General features: G+C 46.0%; 2 long non-coding RNA genes across 3 annotated transcripts in view; one reads left to right on the top strand and one right to left on the bottom strand.

Moving 5' to 3' along the window:
• LOC111845874 (uncharacterized) overlaps window positions 1-6,777 on the top strand; it is a 39,258-nt gene extending 32,481 nt beyond the window's left edge. Inside the window, exon 4 of the long non-coding RNA XR_002838753.2 lies at window positions 6,361-6,777. This is a non-coding gene — a long non-coding RNA (uncharacterized lncRNA). The remainder of the gene's footprint in view (window positions 1-6,360) is intronic.
• A 1,373-nt stretch (window positions 6,778-8,150) lies between these two features.
• LOC111845875 (uncharacterized) lies at window positions 8,151-10,415 on the bottom strand. Of its 2 annotated transcripts, none has more exons than XR_002838754.2 (3): window positions 9,766-10,415; window positions 8,963-9,273; window positions 8,151-8,791 (listed from the first exon to the last, which is right to left on the bottom strand). It is a non-coding gene; the product is annotated as an uncharacterized lncRNA (long non-coding RNA). The 2 variants fall into 2 exon arrangements; XR_011990239.1 differs by having other exon boundaries at window positions 9,699-9,783.
• Between the last annotated feature and the right edge of the window lie 2,154 nt (window positions 10,416-12,569).

Here is a 12,569-nt window from a genome sequence, read left to right as displayed (position 1 = left end):
TTTATTTTTACATTTATTATTAACATTATTATTAATATTATTTCCCCGTAGCCTGACCTGGATAAGCAGTTAACAGGACTCAGTGATGTACTCCGGTGAGTTTCCTGTGAGAATGGAGGTGAGTGTTTAAGAATCACCCTTCCCCCCCCCACCCCGCCCACCCCAGGCTCAGCTGAGTCCCAGTGGGGGAGGGCAGGGTGATATCTGCCCCCCTCCGGCCTGCCTGTGTGCAGCCAGCCGTGCCACCCGAGCAAACATTTTCATTCCTCGTTCTCCGGGGGGATTTGGCCGGGTGGCACGCGCTGATAGCTGCTTGTCACCGGGCCTGCGTGCAGATCTGCCTGCGCGGCTGCGCACGCGCGCATGCCCACACACACAGCCGCAGGTACAGCCGGGGGAGGGGGGGGGGGGGGGAGTTGTGCAGTTCTCATTGAAAAATGCCCCCCGTGTGCCCTCCAGACAGTGCTGGGTTAATGAAATGCTCTGGGGGAGGAGGGGGGGGGGGAGGTGACAGAACTTTCCATAGGCCAACTTCTGGAATCTTCCAGTACTTAATAACCAGTAAAGGTCAAACAAAAGGGCCCCTCTGCGATCATCACCACATTCATTATCGGGCCGCATAAAATCACGGGGAAATGAATGCGACAGCCGAGGAGCTCCGTTCGGCATGCGGGCGCCGCATTTGAGGGTGCGCGCGCCCCCACTATTCATCAATTTCAAATACAATTACTCAGACCGACGAAGGCCTTAATTACACAGCCATAATTATGCTGTTAGATAATAAATGATGTGCCTTCCGCGGCGCTAGCATGTAGCCTTAGCTTTCTGTTGACGCGGGCCCTTCTCCCAGAGCGGCTGCTGCGTGAATACGCTTTTCTTTAGCGTAACTTTCCCCACAGCAGCTTCCAGTAATTGTAGTCTGAAAGCACAATGGGTTTAATTTTTCATAGTCAAATGACGGAAAAAAAAAAACAGACAGAGATTCTCTGTCTCCGTAACCTAAGGCATGCGATGGATTTCTGACTGTTGTTCAGACAAGCATGCAGGCGGGTTTGTTAAATCATTGAATTTGTAAGGAACATGAAGAGAATAAGGGCATCTACAACTTACCAGAAGTCAGCCTCATTAGTCGGGCTGATCGATACGGCATCCGATAGCAAACGCCGTTATTATGCGTGATTTCGACCCGAAGCGGACCCCGCTTACGTGAAATGCTACCCTGATACAGCTTTAGCGTGATTCAGAAGGGAGAAAATAAATAAATAAAATATGAAAAAAAACTCCAACGAAAAAAAGTAATGGTCTTTGTGTTTGGGAGAAAGACATGTCTGTTAAATTGTGAAAGATGATAGTTTCCATCGCGGTGTCCCATGCTTTAATTTCCCCTGCAGCACCTGTAGAATTGCAGCGGTAACAATAAGACCGATTTTTGAACTGCTATTGTGCTGCGAAGAGTAGAACAGGGTTTTTGCATTATTCCTCTTCTCCCCCTGCATTATTCCGAAGCATTTCAAAGCGTATCTCTCCCATTTCGGGGATTGAAAGTATAGCAATAAAATTTCGAGAGGGCCGATGTTCATGCGGGAAAATTCCTTGGAGCATTAGAGATCAGCGACACATTACAGAGGAAAGGGGAAGAAAGCAGGCTGCCTGCCTGCCCTGGTCTGAGAATATGATTCAGACAATTACCCATAATCCCTCATTCGACAGACACGTCGCGTCCCCTGTCAGGGGAGACGGGTGCGTGCATGAGCGCGTGGGACTTCATAAACGCCATCTCACATTTCCATCTTATTACGCCATAGGACTTGCCAATAACAAGTAAACATTGAAGCCTGGGGGGGGGCGATCCAATTTGAGGTACAAATCAGACTAAGTCATCCCACTGTTATGGAGTGCTACCGTTTCAATCTAGATTCACCGCGAATGGCCATCCCATAATAAACATATCGAAAACCAGTCCTGGAGGAAGTAATAAGTCTAGATTAATAACGCCAATTCTCTTAATTTGGTAATCAGGGTAATTGCAGGGGGACATTGCAGCTGCCTTTCTGTTTAGTAGGGACTTTATTACGCAGCAGAGGCGGGCTTTCGGTTGCCGTGGCGCAGAGATGGGGGATGGCAAATGGAGGGGGGGGGGGGCTTCAGCCAGCATGTACCTCGCACCCTTCCTGATGGGGGGGAGGGGGTATCCTCACTACCAACAGGTGTCTGCCCTCCGCCAAGAACGATGTGAATCTCCGCCGAATTTAATTACAGCAGTTTGGGTGGCAGCTCGGGTTCTGACAACCCCCCCCCCCCCACCCGGTTTGCTGGAGGTCTTTTCTCTCCTGATTAGCAGCTCCCTGCTCCGGCTCCTCATTCCTCCTGACCGTGCTTTTGCCAGAGAGCTGTCATCAGCACAGAACAAAGTCGTTAACTCGCACTTTAAAGCGCGGCGCGCATAATCATGCGCACATGCACACGCACGCATTGTCTTAATCATCTATGCGGGGCGTATAGAGGAAAAAAGAACGATTATGCAAATGGGGTTAAAAATAAGGCATAATTGCACTTTGGGGTGTATAATGTATATTTCATAGTTCCTTAAAACATGTATTTTTAATAATCCTGCCGCAGTGCACCTCGCTCCCATGTTAATGTGTCATTACGGCGAGAGGTTCTGGATCCCGGCACCGTGGTTTTTCAGCGCCAAAACAAAGGCTACGCCTTCAGAGCCGCGTTCGTTATCGGTGCCGTCGCCGGAGCCTCTACCTGTCACCGCCCTCGACTGGGAATCTTCTCCAGGCCGCCGGCTTCCTCATCGCCTAATGATACATCCGGCGCACCGAGCGCGTGCCCCCAGCCGGTGGCTGCGGAGAGGGGAGGGGGGATCAAAACCGGCGGGGCTCCACCTGCGCCGAGCGCTGCGACGGCACCGAGAGCCGCAGCCTGAACCGGGAGTCAAGGAGGAAAAAAGAAAAACAACAACAGAGGTTCCAGCGCAAAGGCGCGCCGGCCGCCGTCGCTAGCCGGGTCTCGGGGATAACCGGCACCGTTTACGTCGCTCTCCACCCCGAGAAGCTTCTTTTCTGTTACTGAAGAACCTTCTCCGCTACAGTGGCCTGTAACCTTGACGACAGTGTAAGATCTCTCCCAAGCCCACCTAGTAATTAAACAGGAAATGAATAATACAAGAGGATATAAGAAATGCAATATAACATTAAAAATGGGTGTCCTTATTTATGCCTGAAAAATGGACGTCACTCCCCCCCCAGCACTTCCTTGCTCTCCCTGTCCTCTGATTCCAGTCGCTGGATCTTTCCTAACATTCCGTTTTCAGGGTCTTCATACTTGAAAATCTAGTCAAAACCCTTCCATTACTCTGTTGGTCTACCCCCCCCCCCCCATCCCCGCTATGGCAGTAAAGAAACCTTTTGGGGTTAACAGACAGTTTTGAGCTTAATGTCCTTTGCCAGGTCAAGTCGTCCCAGGTCTCGGCTGTGAATTCCTCCTCGGATAAAGCACTCCGGCACGACGCTCGGCTAAGCTCCTGTCACTCTCCGCTCCCTTTGATATGCCGTCTGCCTCCTCTTGGGGGTGCCGGGCCCGGGCCGGGCCTCCTCTGATCCAAACCCATGTCCCCATCAGCTCTGGCTCATATGAAGGTTCTGAATGAGGCCCACTTACCCCCCCAGGTACCAGCCTAGTCGCCTCACCACCTTGGGGCTCAATACCCAATCGCTTGGGCTTTCTCACAGCCTCCCGGTCCATAAATGTACCATTCAGGGCTACCGGCGACCGAATCGTCTTCCGTGCCCCCGGCACTGGACTGGCACCTCATAGGTCACCTACAAGCAAATATATACAGCTGAAGTGCATTTCAATGTAACAACAGCATGAAAATGTATCCTGATGCCGTGTATTGCGATTTCAGCCCAGCAAGCCGTACAAACTGGATGTTCAGAGGGAGCAATCTGACCCTGATAATTTTTATTAATAATTGGCAAATAATGACAGGAAGCTAAGGCCTAAATCTCATTTATGCGTAAATCCCAGTGCACCCAGAGGACAGAACAAGGCCGTCGACTTCCTTTTAAACGAGCATCAGTTAGGTCAGACTGTTCCTGCACTCTTCTGCCAAATAATGCTATATATAAAACAAATAAAGGCTAGCAGTCAGGGAACGGGCCGAAACGAGGCCGCTTTTACCCGATAAGTTCGTTTTAGAAACAACTTTATCTGTTCCGGAGCTCTTGCACTTTTCTCTGTTAACACATGTCAAGTCCTGATTTAATGCACAGTGTAAATCCCTATCCCACTTTCCAGTAAGGCTGCAGGATGACAGTGCTTACAGAAACTCCACCGGTTAAAAGAAGCTCGATATTACAGGCTGTCTGCCCTAATAGTGCGCAGATGTTAAACGAATCTTTTAACTGCACAGAAAGAGTTAGTGGCACCGTGCGTTTCATTAAGTGCTCGAAGAAGACTTTGGCTGTGTGTTTGTGTATGTAGGGCTGTTTATTTACTGTAGCTAATTTTTACATATGCGGCTTGTGTTTTACTCTGTGATGGACTGGCATCCCATTCAGGGTTTGCCTTGTACCCTGTACTTCTTGGGGTAGGATGGACAGATGAATGGATGGACAGTTTTTTTGGGCTATGTGTCATATATGAGATTTTATGATAACATGGAACAAGCCCTAAATACCATGTAAATAGCCGTGCTCAGCCTGTTGTTTGACACTGGCACTGGAAACTCCTGATAAAAAGTAAATCCCACTGCTTGTTTAGTCTCCTTCTTTTTTCCCAAGTAGAAAGGAGTCATCTCACCTCTCCAAGCTGGAAGTTTTTTCAAACGATATTTTTGTCTAACGTTCGCAGCGATCGGCACCCGCTAATAGCGTATGACAGAGCTCCCCGTTCAGCGGCGAAGTCTGAATTTCAATGCCCCAGTAATTAAGTTCATCAGGAGAGCCATTTCCGCCTGCGCTCACTGTCGATGAATATTCAATGGAACCCTGCTCACCGTGAAATTGTCACGGCACGGCATTATTGATTTCTGATAAATAAACGAGCGCACGGACAGAGTTCGCCCCCCGCCGTGATTGTGTTTTGGGAGTCCTGCGGTAAATTGATCAGATGCGGATTAAGCTCTCAATCGAGTTAAAGTGGCATCCTTTGTGCAGCGTCACTCTGCAGGAGTGCACAGCTGTTTATGTAAACGACATGCCGTGCTCACGATTTGCACCTGGTTTTGTTCGGTAGGCGAACGGAAGTTTCTGGTTTCCAGTTCTGCGAAACAAAACCTACAGTCATCAGATCTGTACAGAGAGAAGCTCAGGCCGACTGGGGCAGGGGGGGCTAGATGGGGGCCGAGTGGAGCTGGGACAGACTACACAAAAATGCGAACGAAAACCAATTAATCATTTTGCTTCTCATTTTAGCAACAAGACAAAAGGACATCCAGTGGTTGTGAACCGCTTCTACGCTATTGTCCATGCTAATGTATACAAGCTAACATTTTTCTGCTTTACCTCTTGATAAAAGAGTAAACAAGTCAAGTTAATTTTATTTGTAGAGCACGTTTAAAACAACAGCAGTTGACCAGAATGCTGTACAATTTCCATAAGCAGACAAATAAATACATACAATAAACAGACTAAAACAAACAACAAACACCTCTGCGCTTAAGCCTCGACATCTGCACAGCCAGCGATATCAGGTCAAAGGACTTAAGTGACTGGGAGGAAGAAGAAGAGTATTAGAGATCAGCAAGATAAGAGCGAGCTAAACCATTAAAGACTTAAACAATAACATTTTATAACTGATCCTGTAGCGGACATGAAGCAGTGAAGAGATATGATTACACCAGCGATTTCACCCAGACCCTTGAAAAACTCTACTGTTAATCAGTTATTTACATGTATGAATTCACAGAATCACTGTCAACTGATATAACTTGTTATACAAGATATTTTAGGTTCATATGTTCTAATTCTCCGTTATTTGGCATGTGAGACAAATAGCTGAGATGGTTGTAGGTCTATTCAATTGCTCAGAAATTACCAAGCACACACCTTTCCTCTGACAGGGGGTGCTTAGGGGTAATAGATACCCAGCTCTCACTGTCCGGTCACCCGCGGGGGGCACCGTCTCCTAGTCATTCTGTCAGTCGGGGGAACGTACAAATTAAACAATTATCTGGTAAGTGGTGTCGCGCGCCGTGCCATTAATTTATTTTTAACATCTGTTGCACCAAAATAACAATTTGAAAGAAATCGAATAAATCATGAGTAAAAGGCCACTCTCATCTGTGCAACACTGGGCAATTTGCCAACCTTGGCTTTAAGTCCAAACATGTTTCCTTCCTACATGGAGCTCCAAGGGCAAGCAGAATATCAGATGAACTTGCAGTGATCTCCTCTGAAGTAGACGGCCAACCTGTACAGGTAACACACTGACTTAACCTTTTGTTTACAAAAACACACGCATGTCCCGATCGATGGATTCAGACCAGCCTTAATTAGAGCGTGACAATCTATCAGAGCCCAGGGCCCCTTTTCCCTGAAATCACCCTCATCGTGGAGATGTGAAGATGAACTCCCAGACGTTCCATAACAAAACTGTACGCAGGCAAAAAGACTCACGACCTATTTTATGCAACATCTGACTGTGTTTCTCTCCCCTGTGCTGAAGCTAAACTTAATTCTGATTGCGGCTGATGACTCGAAACTTTATTCGCGCAATGATCAAATGTCATCACACAAAGGAACACCTACCGGCAGGAAATGTACTTTGATGAGGGAAAAAAAAACACAAGATTAACTGTACTGGGAATTAATCACATTTACATGATTTTTAAAAAGTGTGCTTTCTTGTATTATGTCGCATTTACCGATGCACCACTGGCGTGTCATGACAACACTGAGAATGTGGTGAGAATTATTTGTCGAGCATAAGAAAAGTTCTCCAGGTCTCACAGCTGTATATTTTGACTTCAGAGAGCTTGATTAAAAACCTTCTCAAGGGTGCAACAGCAATAGTTCTCCCAGGGCCCAGCTCTACAAGCAAGACTGCCATTCAGCGCAGTGCCAGGAGTGCCATTGATCATGAAGTGTATTTAACATTGATTCAGAAGTATGACCGCGATCTTTCCACAAAGAAAATGAAGTGTGTAAGTGACCGGGGTTGTTCGTGTCAGATTGTTTAACCTATTCTTTAAGAGGGCAACCTGGTCGATAAACCGCTAGTTTTCCTTAACCTTCCCGTGATTTCATTTGCCGTTCCTATCCGACTCCTTCCCACCCCTTGCAAAACCTTTCTTCCCCAGTCACTACCATTTACAAGTGGCAGAATGGAGCCTTATTATAAAATGGTAGCCCCACCTCTTGCAAAACCCTTCTTCCTCATTCCAGGTCTTGTGCACCTCGTGCCCTTCAGGGAGACCTTTGAATCTTCTCTTGATACCCTCACCCAGGATGAATATATTGCCTCATGTAACCAACAATCAAAATGACAGACGCCGGGAAACTTCAAGATGCTGTCTGTTCACTGGGGTCACAGAGGTTCAACTTACCCATTAACACACGAGTCTGCAAAAGCGCATCAATCATTCTGTCCCCCCCCCTGCCACTGACCCCAGGTGACTCTTCACACCCCTCCAGGACCTGCATTCTCCATGAAACCCCTGGCCACCTTTTATCTAGCCTGGACCATCTCCTTTAACCTGAATGTTCTTTCAAACTGAGCATGTGCCAGGTGACAGGATGAGCTCGATCATTTCAGAAAAAGAAAAAGGACTTGTAGTATTGACAGCATATTATAATTATGCGGAGTGAATTATGTTATTTTCAGGGGTATTGTCATACTGCAGTACGTTATATAATAAATATGTAAAACTTATTTCAAAGTCAACAACCATTAGACGCGGCTTTGATTGCTGCTATAGAGACCAAGTAAATTCATCAGCATGGAGAGCGTCTGACTTTTTCTTTGTGTAAGGCATCCTTAGATCTCTCAGGTTCATTTTCACCGAATTGTCTAAAATGTCACCATTCCGTTGCCTGAAGACATTCAAAAAAAACTTATGCACGATGGCAAAACATTAAGAACAGCAATGCTTGTCTTTGGATAACATCTGCAGTAATCTACAAGGGACCAGTGCCGCGATGGCAAATAAAATGTTCCCATTTCCTTAGCTGACACTTTTATCAAAAGTGACATACAATTTAGAATGCAGTGTCAGCCGGTCCCTGGATAAACTGGGGTTAGGGGCCTCGTTCAGGGGCCCGAAGGTGAAATCGCTCTGCCAACCACAGGATTTGAATTGGCAACCTTCCGGTCTTAACCTGCAGAATCACACTCTGTGCTGTTTGTACCTCAGTTAGGTTAATGGAGACATACGTATCAGGCAGAACTGAAGCCTTTTTACGGATGCGTACGGGGAAGCAGCACAGAAACCGTGAAGTCAAGCAAAACGGGGGTTTATTCAGGAAAAATACCAAAACACAGGACACAATGCAAGCACGGACACCAATGACCGGGCAGGGGTAAGACAGACGCGGAAGCATTAAATACCAGAACTGATTAACAACAACTAGACACAGCTGAAAACACTGGGATTCCACACGAGGTAACAAGGGGGCGTGGCACACAGGAGGATCAGACGAGCAGGTCATGACAAAGCCAGACTGCTGCAGAAGACTCAAGTCGTCTCTGTCCGTGTTCCTCGATCCCTCTAATAGGCCAGCAGGAACATTCAGTCGCCACCGTGCTCATCAAATTGTCCTTCCTCTTCATTCACACAACCCTGCAAGCACAAAGAAAATGAAACATCTCTTAATTAATCTTTCTACTGTCTGGTTTGTATTTTACAAACTAAGTAGAAATGAAGATACTGATTAACCAATTAAGTATATAGAAAGTAGTTTATTAAAAACATTAATAAAGACACTGTAATTGTGAGACAATCTTCCCATACCTGCCGCACAGGCAGCCGGCGAAGCGTTCAGCATAATTGTTCTGTTTTTAAACCTGCGACCGCTAATGACACCTGACCCAGAGAGGATGAGAAGATGGTGGTACATAATCCCCAGTAGTCACGCGGCACTGGTCCTGTCCGACCCACCGTTGCGTGTCACCTCGGCAGAGCCAGATGGGCGGTCAATGAAATAGACTTCCTGACAAGCCGGCATGGTGATGTCACTTCCTGGATGTCCCTTCCTCCTCCAGGGTATACCCCAGTTTTGTGCCTTGTACTGCCTGGGATGGGATACAGCTTCCCCCACAACCCTGACCAGGATAGATGGTTAGTGGATGGGTGGACGGAAGCTCAGTCACTATTTCATTTAAACATAGCACTGTCACAGACTTAGCATCCTGTGAATGCAAGTTGCCATTATTAGGATTTTCTGGGCTGCTCTTGGTACCCTTAATTCTAATTAAAAATCGTACAGCCATTTGTTCCCATGCTACACAACAATCGAATAGCAATAACTTTTTTTTTAATAATTAATGACTAATTGCCACAGCTCTATTTACAAAGCAAATACATTGGAATTAAATTTAGAGTTTTCTATAACAGAAGGGCCACTCCTGAGTTATTAACAATGGATTTATAAAATATTAGTTTCCCCTCCAGGCTGTTCTCTAAATCCCAGCAAATAAATACAGTCTATTGCAGTAATTTACAGTATCGTTTAACATTATGCCAGAACCTCTGTTATTAATGCTTCCGGGGGAGCAGATATCACAGCCGCCAGATTTAAAGCCCTGACCCCTTACCGCTAACTTGACATGGGGCCACGACAGTTTAAACTGCTTCTGCAACAAAAAAAAACCGGTTGCGAAAATGCGCTTTTCGGTGGGGCCGCCGAACTTTGGGGGCCCGCTATTGGTCACAAACAGTCACTACACTCTGTTTATAGTAAACAGGCAGCTACACCATGCAGTGAAAATCTTACTCTGCACGTCCAACGGTAATTTAAAATTAAACACAAAACAGAAGTATAAATTAAGATGTTTCAATAAGGCAATACATGTAATAAATGTAGTGCAATGTAATGGGAAAAGAAAAAAAAGCTTGCGGATTGGTAAATGGGGAGCTGTTTACGTGCGGCCGGTGTCGAGGTGTTTCGATGCCAAGCCTTTTGTGGTCGGCAGCCCCTCTCTTCCCTTACGAGTGCCCTCCATGGCAAGAGTCCTGCAGCTCTTGGCACCAGGAGACGCGCTCCCATTAATCCCGCGTCCCCAGAGCCTGGCGGATCCGAGTCTCCTCCAGAGCAATCTTACCGACTGGCTTACTGCCTGCATGCCCGAAAATGTCTTCCCTTAAAAATCAGCGACAAGAGAGTGTCCCTGCGTGAACCGAGCTACCCAAACCTCCGTTTCTCTTTCATCATCCCCGGGACAAGGTTGTGTCAAACTACGGGGCGGGGGACATATTGATTTTAATGAAAGATGTCAGAATATTGGGCTGTGTATTTCAGCTTCCGTATTCACAGTGCGAAGTGTGAAGGCTCTGTATTAGCATGGGGGGATTTTCCGTATCGCTCTTCTTTTAAGACTGACACTTTGACCAGTATTTCCCCGGGAAAAAAAAGCATGGATGATCGCATGGGTGGGTTAATGTTTTGATACCGGATTCTAAACTGAAACCCTTCCTTAGGAGGAGGATCTGTGCAAGTTTTAAATTGGCATAAACCTAAATCAAGCATAGCCACACAGCAGTGTGATGTCTGTGTGGGGAGGACACCGTTCAGCTGTAGGACGGCGTCTGCAGCCATGGCGGACCTGCTTCACAGACTTTTTATTTTTTTTAATACCCGAATTTTTAAAACTTTAGTCGTATAAGAATATCTTTGCTATTTAATTCATCTCCGTATGACTGTCATTTGTTAGGGCTGGATAGCCGGTTCGATGTTCGTAACTGCAAGATTAAATGTGTCGATCTGCTTCTACCGCCGATCAGTCCGCTAAAACCTAACAGCGGAAAGCAACTGAAAGCATCAAGATATTCCCCGTTTTATATAAATATCACCCCGGCACGATTCTTTAAACATATTTAAGCTGATGTGCCGTGTTTCCTCGTTTACTTTTCATACATGATCGACGACAGTCAGTCACCGCAGTAAACAGGCACACGTGTCGAGGTGGTAAAATGACCAATCACAAGTGTCGGGGTGTCAAATGGACCAAGCGCACGTGGTGTTAAAATAACATCCCGTCCTTCGCAAATATTGAGAACTCGATTTCGATCCTCCCATCGGACGTGACAGCCCCGTCTTTCTTCGCTGTTCATCAAAGATGTAATAAAATGTTTCATTTCACAGACGTGTCAGCGGGGCATTTCCCTCTCCTTCCTTCTTTGTGAGATCATTAAAGGACGGGGGCTCGCTTTACACATGTGGGTCATTGGGATGGGATGCTCTGGCAGACCTGTGATTAATATTGGTGTGGGGAGTCAGTCAGGCACCAAGGAGGGGGGATGAAAGAAGGACTCTGTTCTTGCCGTCAGCTGGACGCCCTGTACTCCTGGTCTGGCGGCACAGGGAGACTTTAGCGTTCTTACACTGGGTGTTTTATTGCTACCGAGTCCAATGGTTTATGCACCAATATTCAGATCTATAATCTCTATGTTTATAAGGCTGTTAGGAATTTATTAGAATATGTCTCCATAAATGAATAAACATAGACAAACATGTTTGTACTCACATAATTATGGGAACTGCCCATTCATTTCTATGGGGAAAACTCTAATCCCAACATGACGACCTTACCCCCCTAGCCATTCCTAACCTTAACCATAAGCAACTAAACAAAATAGGAGACTTTTGGCATTTTTACTTTTTTGATTGGATTCACAAATCTTTCTGGGGACCTGAAAAATGTTCCCCAGAACGTCAAAATAACAGGTTTTTATTACATTGTGGGGGACATTTTGTCCTCACAATGTAACATAAAAATGATCCACACATACACACTTAACATACCTATCTAAATGGAGACCTTCCATTCATTTCTATGGGAAAAACCCTAATCCAAATTACAACACCCTTATCCCCAACCCAGCCCTAACCTTAAACTTAAGTAACCAAACAAAATACAAGACTTTTGGCATTTTTCCATTTTTGATTGGATTCACAGGTTATTCAAATTGAGGTCATTCAATTGGGGACCTGAAAAATGTCCCCAAAAATAAAGAAGTTTTAGGTTTTACCACACATTTTGGTCCACAAACATGATCTATGCAAATCCACACAAACACATAAAAAAAATCTGCATTTGTAAATCCTGGTTTAATCCTGGTTCTGCTGGCAGAGGCTACACTGAGTGGCAGGATGATTCCAGGCTCACAAGTCCACAATACACAAGAACAGGGTGAAGCAGGAGACACTGGAAACTACCAGAAACCAGTCAGGTAGAGGGCAGAAGCAACTTTGTGATGGTAGAGATGACTGTCAACTGACAACATGTCATGAATCAGGGGATGACATCAGGTGACCTTCAAAAGGAATGGGAAACATTAAGTGCAGGTGTGAAGTGCACTGCTAGGACAGTTCATATCAGGCTCCTAGAAGCAGGACTGA

This window comes from Paramormyrops kingsleyae, chromosome 4 (assembly GCF_048594095.1).
Source record: "Paramormyrops kingsleyae isolate MSU_618 chromosome 4, PKINGS_0.4, whole genome shotgun sequence".
Lineage (NCBI taxonomy): Eukaryota > Metazoa > Chordata > Actinopteri > Osteoglossiformes > Mormyridae > Paramormyrops > Paramormyrops kingsleyae.
Note: the sequence above shows the minus strand (reverse complement) of the source record. Positions and strands in the feature narration are given on the sequence as shown.